The sequence below is a fragment of the Penaeus vannamei genome, chromosome 24 (genome assembly GCF_042767895.1).
Source record: "Penaeus vannamei isolate JL-2024 chromosome 24, ASM4276789v1, whole genome shotgun sequence".
Classification (NCBI taxonomy): domain Eukaryota; kingdom Metazoa; phylum Arthropoda; class Malacostraca; order Decapoda; family Penaeidae; genus Penaeus; species Penaeus vannamei.
The window spans coordinates 34,180,498-34,190,182 of NC_091572.1; the positions used below are offsets into that span (position 1 = coordinate 34,180,498).

General features: G+C 35.8%; 1 protein-coding gene across 1 annotated transcript in view; it reads left to right on the top strand.

Moving 5' to 3' along the window:
• The first annotated feature begins 9,212 nt into the window (after window positions 1-9,212).
• Window positions 9,213-9,685, top strand: part of Orct (Organic cation transporter) — a 61,467-nt gene continuing 60,994 nt past the window's right edge. The window contains exon 1 of the mRNA XM_070138716.1: window positions 9,213-9,589. The gene's annotated coding sequence lies outside the window, so the exon portion shown is untranslated. The remainder of the gene's footprint in view (window positions 9,590-9,685) is intronic.

Genomic DNA, 9,685 nt, shown 5'->3' on the forward strand with positions numbered 1-9,685 from the left:
TATATATATATATATATGCTTACATATAAACACATAACATACAAATTACATATAAATCCATGCCTTTTTAATAAGAATTCATGGAGTTTATTGTTCGCTGTTTACGTTGAAAAAAGACACCGAGCGTTTCGTCTTCCCATACCTAATCCAGGGATCCCACACTCTTCCACTACACCGAGCCAGAGAGACGGTGCAATCGGCCGGTTTGTTGGAATTGCGCGAGGCACGACCCAAAGAATATTCGTATAATTGACATGTATAAATAAAGAAATAAATGTTTATTTATCAGTCTAGACATGCATAGCAACCGGGCAAATAGATGGTTAAATGTATATCTATCAGATATATAGACAGATAAGCCTTTATTTCTGTATCTGTATTTATGAAAAATTCATTGGGTCGGGCCTGGCACAATTTGAACAAACCAGCTGTATAACAACAGTTTACTTACAATTGGATGGGAGTTCTCTACCACAAAACTTGCTCTCTTAAACGGCCTTGTCTTGCATTGAGAAATATTCTGCTGTGGATTATTTTAAATATCATTTTAACTATCATTATCAAGGATATGAGACTTTCGTTCCCTCTTTGAAAATCGCTTGAGCTGACGTGTTCTTAGACATGTAAGGGTTATTCAAGATATAGCTGGAGAAGAAAATGGTTTGGGAACCGAAGAATCTGTTCTGTGTATGGTTGGTCACTAAAGAAATAAACTCTATCTTATTTTCCATTATTTTGCGCATTCTCCTACTGACTTTCATGCAAGTGTACTTCCAAGAAATTGTTCCTGTCGTCAATAGAATATATAATATTTTCACACCTTGTACTACGGCATTCTTGAAACTCCTTCAGCGATATCTATTTAACGTATTCCTGAACCCCAATGCGAGAAACAGATTGAAATCTAATAATGATAATGATAATAATGATAATAGTAGTAATGATAATACTAACAATAATATAATAATGAAATGAAAAAAAAGTAGTAATGATAATACTAACAATAATATAATAATGAAATAAAAAAAATAATAGTAATAATGATAATACTAACAATAATAAAATAATGAAATGAAAAAAAAAAAATAAGGAACGAATTGGAGTTTTCCAGAAATCACACACCTTAATTTTGTCTTTCCCTGCATGCAATCAAGGCAGTCATACCCACAACACGAGGGCCCGGTGACGCGAGCTGGAGAAATAAAAAAAAAACTAAAAAAATGACCACATACACACTGAAAATGCTTTATGCAGTTTTGTCCACCCTTCTCCCAGGGGCGGGCGCAGCGAGGACAATCCGCAGAGAGGACGAAAATATTTGAAAAATGAGCTTTGAAAAATGAGCTATTCTGGGAGCACGCATGGGTGTAATTTAGGCAAAAAAAGAGACTAATAACAACAAAAGATATCATATTGGCCCTTACTGGGGTTGGGGTGGGGGGTAAATAGAGACTAGGAGGGGCAATTAACCCCCCCTCCATGCCTTCCCTCTCATTGACGCCCCTACCCTCTCCCCTTGCCTCCCCAATTTTCTTAAAGAAAATAAATAATAACAGATTAATAAGTGAGTAAACGAATAATATGTTATAAACGAACAAACAATTGAATAACATAACAGAAAAAATAACAACTTTGGAATGAAAAGAGATAGACAAATAAACAAATGAGTAATAAAAAAACAACAACTTTGGAATGAAAAGAGATAGACGAATAAACAAATGAGTAATATAACAAAAAAAAACAAAAAACTTTGGAATGAAAAGAGATAGACGAATAAACAAATGAGTAATATAACAAAAAAAAAAAAACTTTAGAATGAAAAGAGATAGACGAATAAACAAATGAGTAATATAACAAAAAAAAAAAAAAAACTTTGGAATGAAAAGAGATAGACGAATAAACAAATGAGTAATAAAAAAACAACAACTTTGGAATGAAAAGAGATAGACGAATAAACAAATGAGTAATATAACAAAAAAATAACAACTTTGGGATGAAAAGAGATAGACGAATAAACAAATGAGTAATATAACAAAAAATGAAAAGAAAAAAAAGACAACTTTGGAATGAAAAGAGATAGACGAATAAACAAATGAGTAATAAAAAAAAAAGAACTTTGGAATGAAAAGAGATAGACAAATAAACAAATGAGTAATATAACAAAAAATGAAAAGAAAAAAAAGACAACTTTGGAATGAAAAGAGATAGACGAATAAACAAATGAGTAATATAACAAAAAACAACAACAACAACAACTTTGGAATGAAAAGAGATAGACAACTAAACAAATGAGTAATATAGCAAAAAAAAACAAAACAAAAAAACAACAACTTTGGAATGAAAAGAAACGTGAAGTGAAGCCCATTCCAGTTTGTTCTGGAAAAAAGCGGCAGTGTTGGTCGAAACCTCGATCGGTGAGCGAAGTGTAAATCACAGCTTGGTGATTGATGGCCTACAATAACACTTTCTTATTCTTCTCCTGTCTGCGCTGCCACTTTTTTTTTTCTTCCAATCTCTCTTTCTTTCTCCACTTTCTTATTCTTCCCCTCTCTTTCTTTTTTCCACTTTCTTATTCTACTCTCTTTCTTTTTCTCCACTTTCTTCTTCTTCACTTTCTTTTGCTTCTTCTTCGCCTTCTTTTTCTTCTTTGTCTTCTTCTATTTATTTATTTATTTATTATTATTATTATTATTATTATTATTATTATTTGACCCCATTAAATATCTACAATTATGCTTCCCTCTCTCTCCAGCTTCAGTGAAAAAAAAAGAAAAAAAAAATATATATATACATACATATATATATATATATATATATATATATATATATATATATATATATATATATATATATATATATATATATATATATATTAAAGCGCATTTCACCTACCATGAAGTGTATGTATTTTTAAAATTCCATTTCATTAAGCAAATATTGCTTATATGACATATATTTGTCTATAAATGTGAACTCTCAAGCTCGATAATAATCATTTTTTTCCTCTCTGATAAACAACTAGTTCTATAATAACAAATATACATAGAATCGCGGATACAACGGTGTATATATAGCCGTTTTTACCAAGTTTATGGAGGTATAAATCACATCACAGAAAGATCAAAGGATTTCGAAAAAATATGTTCAAGTATCCGACAACATATAACTTTTTTTATGTATCCTTATCTGCTGACTGTCGAATTTCCTGGATCTAGATGTATCACGTTATACTAAATGATATATTTGCTCTCTCCTGCTGTAAGCCTTCTTATATACTCGGTGTGTTAATGATCTCATGCTTTTATTATTCTGAAAGAGAAAAGATGAAAAGAATCAGTATGCACACATGGGAAATCTTATGTGCATATAATTTTCTTTTCTCTCCCTTTCCATCGTCATCCTTAATCTCTTTGTTTCTTTTATCTCTCGTATGTTTTCTTTTCTTTCTCGTATTCTCTTCTGTTTGTGTTTTCCGCCTCCTGATTTTCCTCGCTTCTTTACCTTCTGTCTCCCCATTACCTCCAACTCTCTCTCTCTTTCTCTCTCTCTCTCCCTCTCTTTTCTTTCTTTCTCTCGAAATATCCTACTTTAAATCCTTCTCGCAGAGTTCCACACCACATAATTCCATTCTTTCATAACCAACCTCGAAACCGTGCCTTCAACTCTCCGAGTGCCAGAAAAGACGACAGAAAATGGCCATGGCACCATCTGGCACAATGAAAGAATCTTGGAAAAAAAAATCCTAAAATCCACTGTGGTTTGTCTCAGGTAGTGAGGTTTAGTGATGTTCATTGTGTCCAGGATGAAGTTTGGACACAATGTCAAATTCGTGTCATTATTGCCAATTGTTCCTTATTTTCCTCGGTGAAAACTCGTCTTATTAATCTAATGGGATTAACGGGATTTCACTCCTTGTATGTATTGACTTAAACATAGGCATTGGTTTGATATAAGTGAGGGCGAAGGTATTTCTTAATAGACTTAACAAGATGTTGAAATGTAAGTACTATGAGATACCGGCATGCATATGTATATATATATATATATATATATATATATATATATATATATATATATATATATATATATATATACATAATGCTAGGCTGATTGTCTCTCGTCGTTAGAAGGATTCTCTCTCTCTCTCTCTCTCTATCTCTCTACCCCCCTTCTCTATCATTCTAGCTCTCTCTATCACTCTAGCTATTTCTCTCTTTCTCTGTTTCTGTCTGTCTCTTCCCCCCCCCCCCCCCCCCCCTCTCTCTCTGTTTCCTTCCCTCCCTCCCCCCCTCTCTCTCTCCTTCCCTCACCCCCTCCCTCTCTCTCTCTACCCTCCGCCCTTCTCCCATTAAAACAATAATAATTACCCAATTTAGGATATAGATAACATTTACTGAATGATAAGAATTATACTGTTTTACAGCCATAATCTTTAGCACAGATGTTGCCGCCACTAGTACACACCTTTTTGAACAAAGGAACAAGATGTATGTTCGCTGTCAATTCATCTTATTTGTTTATCATTGTGAAGGAATACTCTGTGTGTGTGTATGTGTATGTGTATGTATATATATATATATATATCTACTGATACATATATAGAGATAGATAGATAGATATGAGGGTATATCATAATTTGACCGTGGAAATGTACGTTTTGAAAAGCCACAAATCAACGGAAATGTAATCGGGAGGGGAAGGGAGGGGAAGGGAAGGGAAGGGAAGGGAAGCGAAGCGATGGGAAGGGAAGGGAAGGGAAGGAAAGGAAAGGAAAGGGAAAGGAAGGGAAGGGAGGGGAAGGGAAGAGAAGGGAAAGGGAAAGGAAGGGAAGGGAGGGGATGAGAAGGGAAGGAAAGGGAAGGAAAGGAAAGGAAAGGAAAGGAAAGGTAAGGAAAGGGAAGGGAAGACAAGAGAAGTGAAGGGAAGGGAAGGGAAGGGAAGGGAAGGGAAGAGAAGAGAAGAGAAGAGAAGGGAAGGGAAGGGAAGGGAAGGGGGTGAATGGGGGTGTGGGGCGGGAGGTTCATTCATGTAAACCGTAAAACCTCCCAACCACTATGTCTTGTGAATGACGTAGTAATGCGGTCTTTTAGCTGCGAATTCAGTCCCACAGGAGATTATGCAGTCCAGGGCGAGATGAACGCTTGTTGAGTTTCAAATTACTTTTGGTGAATCAATCCAAACAGAGAAACGCAAGATACATAGTCATGTTCCATATATGCATAGACTCACGCTCTGTTTGTCTGTCTCTCTTTATCTCTCTTTATATATATATATATATATATATATATATATATATATATATATATATATATGCATATATATATATATATATATATATATATATTTATATATATATATATATATATATATATATATATATATATATGTGTGTGTTTGTGTGTTTGTGTGTGTGTGTGTGTGTGTGCTTGTGTGTGTGTGTGTGTGTGTGTGTGTGTGTGTGTGTGTGCTTGTGTGTGTGTGTGTGTGTGTGTGTGTGTGTGTGTGTGTGTGTGTGTGTGTGTGTGTGTGTGTGTGTGTGTGTGTGTGTGTATATTGTGTGTATGTATATATATATATACATATATATACATATACATATACATATATATATATATATATATATATATATATATATACATATACATATATTTGTGTATACATACATATGTACATATACGAGTGTGTATATGTATATGTATATATATATATATATATGTATATATATATATATGTATATATATATATACATATATTTGTAAACACACACACACACACACACACACGCACACTCGGGGAACGCGTGGGAGTAAATATATGCACAGCCTCACGTAATAGGACAAAATGCCATATCACATAAAGCCCATACGACATTTCTGTGAGAAAGAGTCCAACACACACTCCCAGCAACGAGGCTTAGCTCACGACAGAGGAAGGAGAGTGATGGAGAATGTCCTTTAATCCTTTCTTTCAGTGTTGCATGACAGCTTGGTTGATAACTCGCAAGTATGCCATAAGTAAATAACAAAAGAAGCGTTGGGTGTTTGTTACTATGTTCTCTGCATTGTGGAGTTCGAGCAGTATGTCCCTCATTGTTACGCAACGGACACACGCAATGTAAAAGCAAGAAGAATTTGCTTGTTAACTTCATTAGGCTAATGTATGTAGGATACAACGCATTGCTGTTTTGTGATTAGCTAATTATGGAGTATTTTTTAAAACTTATTCCTGGCCGCGGGTTCGGTATTGTGATTAATCTAAATTTATCCATTAGAAGTCGAACATTTGGTCCCGTTTTAGGTTAATTTCGTTGATTATAAAAGCGGGCACACATACCTCATATATATACATGTATTCAAGTGATCATATATGGTCACTTGCCCGATAAAGGGGTAAAAAAAAAAAAACACACAACGCACTGTAAAAACAAGACACAATAGAAATTCTAAATACAAAATGTACAAATCAGCAAAATCAATTTTCATATTTCACGTGTGATGACGTCACCGTTCGCACAAGGTACCGTTCGCGTTTACTGACCTTGCGTTCGTGTAGCGTAATCCGCGTCTTGCCGGATTCCATTTCTAGGGCTGCCTCCCCCGCGCGCCGAGGCAGTCGACTTCCGGTTCCGTCACGGGAGGCCGGACTCGCGCGGATCTCGGGGCGCTGGAGCAGGGAATGGCTGGGGTATGTGCGTCCGCTTGCATACATGGTGTATATGACATGATTATATATATATATATATATATATATATATATATATATATGTGTGTGTGTGTGTATGTGTGTGTGTGTGTGTGTGTGTGTGTGTGTGTGTGTGTGTGTATGCATTATGTATATCTATGTATGTATATATATATACATATACAACAGAAACAATATATTTACACACACAAATACATACATATACATGCACATACGTATAGATAAACACACGCATTGTATCCAGTATTTCCATTTCTGATAAACTTGTAATTGACAGCTAACTCCCTCATTATTCTCATATTACCCTCCATCCGCGGGATCACCCCCCCCCCCCCCGTTCCCAATTCACAGAAACCGGAGCAGCTTCCGGCGGTAGCATATTTGGTCACGATTGAACATGTAAGTAACCGTATATCATCTGTATTGAAACAGACTGCAGGTTAGCGGCAGGTTTGTTAAGATTGTACGAGGTCCGACCCGATGAATGTTTTATCATACGGACATGCACGTTCACAGAAATAAATGCTTGTCTATCTGTCTAAACATACATATCTACCGGACAGATAGATAAATGTGTATATATAATATATCTATCTATTTATCTATCTATCTATCTATCTATCTATCTATCTATCTATCTATCTAAATATATATACATATATATACATATATATATATATATGTATATATATATCAGATAGATAGTCAGATGTGCTTCAGATAGATAGCCAGATGTGCTTATATTTCTGCTTATTTGAATGTCTGTTTATATAATAATTCGTTATGTCGGGCCTCACTCAATTTTAAGCGGCCGTAAGAGAAACACAAGTGCGCAATATTTCTCTCTTCGTAGAGGCCGCTGAAACTAGCCAATAATTTCTGTCGTTAGCCTTCCTCTTCTTCTCCCACGACGACCTGGCCATTTGGTGGAGGATACGAGCAACTCAGATGAAGAAATAAAACGAATGAATGAATACATAAGCATAAAAACAATCACTTTAAAAACAACAAAAAATGTCGAAACATGTCTTGCTGTACATGAATCTTTACCAAAACATTTTCTTTTTTGTGTAAATGTTTTCTGTTATGTAACTGTTTTTGTACCCCCATGGACAAGGGATAAAACAAACGCACATTGCATTTTTTTCACGAAGACAAAGAATGCAAATTGGCTGAAACACAAACGCACAACAACAAGCGCTGAGCGGCATTGTTAACCTAATTACCCACTATTCGTCAGCACGTCTATTTGCGACTAACAATCAATAACAAAATAAATACTTGACTTAGCTAGTATTACTTAGCATAGTTTGGTTGGATGTGTGATGGTGTTTATTCAATTCTTTATCTCTAATGTGGGAATATGCAATGAACATGAATTTGATTTTTTTAACGGCTTGTTATGATGTCTACATTTATGGGGACTGGGAGATGGGGTGGCGCTGGTTCTAACGGTTCTTCTGTACCCTACCCATATGTATCTGTGCACACACACACACACACACACACACACACACACACACACACACACACACACACACACACACACACACACACACACACACACACACACACACACACGCACACACACACATATATATATATATGTATATATATAAATATATATATATATATATATATATATATATATATATATCAACAGCTTCACGTGTGTGATAATGATAATTCAAGATTTTTTGACAAAACGCTCTCTCGTGTTGGTACAGCGGCAGGAAAACTCGCCGTACACAAAATAGAATAATTTTACGTTGCTTCGAAATGCTCCTGGATTTCGTCTTTCAGTCTGAAGACGAAGTTCAGGAGGATTCTGGAACTGGTGTCTCATCCTTCAGGAGACCTATTTCGTGTATAGAGGGGCTCTCTGGTTGGAATTTCTTATTAGTCTTTTTGATATATTGACTAATACATGTCGGAAAAAAACGTTAAAAACATAGAGGCCTAACTTTAGGGAGTACATCCAATGAGCATATATGTATATATATATATATATATATATATATATATATATATATATATACACACACACACATATATATATATGTATATATATGTATATATATGTGTATATATGTGTATATATGTATATATATATGTATATATATATATATATATATATATATATATATATATATATATATATATATATATATATATATATATATATATGCATCACCTGGAAACGTAGATCCACTCTGACGTCATTAGTCACCTGTGCATATTTACAAGAGCAGATCGTTAAGTTTGCCTGTATTCCCGGGGTTATTACACCAGAGTGGTATCAGGCACACTATACATTACTGACAACGATGATCACCAAGTTCAGTCTTGTCTCAAAGTAGCCATGGTCAGTGTCAACATGTCTATGACCTCAGCACTTCCCGAGGCCATCCCAGAGAGTCCCAGAGAGTCCCAGAGAGTCCCAGAGGTTCTCGCTGTCCCTCTCTGGGGCGCTGCAAGGACACCGCGCCGGCCTGTTCCGCATCTCCCACAGTACAAATGATCTGGTCAGGTCGTGGTCAAGTCACTTTTCTTGTCAAAGTAAGAAAAGTATGGGACTAAGAGACTGTATTGCTAGCCAGAATGGGCCTATGTACCCGACATCACACAGTCCAAAGAACTCTCGACATCGCAGGGCTGCCAACATGACTTACACACAGGAAATATTCGTCAGTCAGCATCAGGGAAAATGCGACCTCATCTCCCGGGTTTAACACCTTAGATCGATTCAGTCTCCTCTGTGACCTGAGCAAGGAGGGACGCCGCTTATCGACGTCAGGAAAAGGGACATCAACCACACAAGGAAGACCCTAACCCCTCGCAACTACGACCAGGAAAGGGGGAGGGGGGAGGATAATCACAATACAAGGTAAACCAATCGATTTGTTCCTTGTTCTTGACGCAATAGTAATAATTGTAGCAACCGCGACACAACAAAACAATAACCAAACGAACAAAGAAAAAA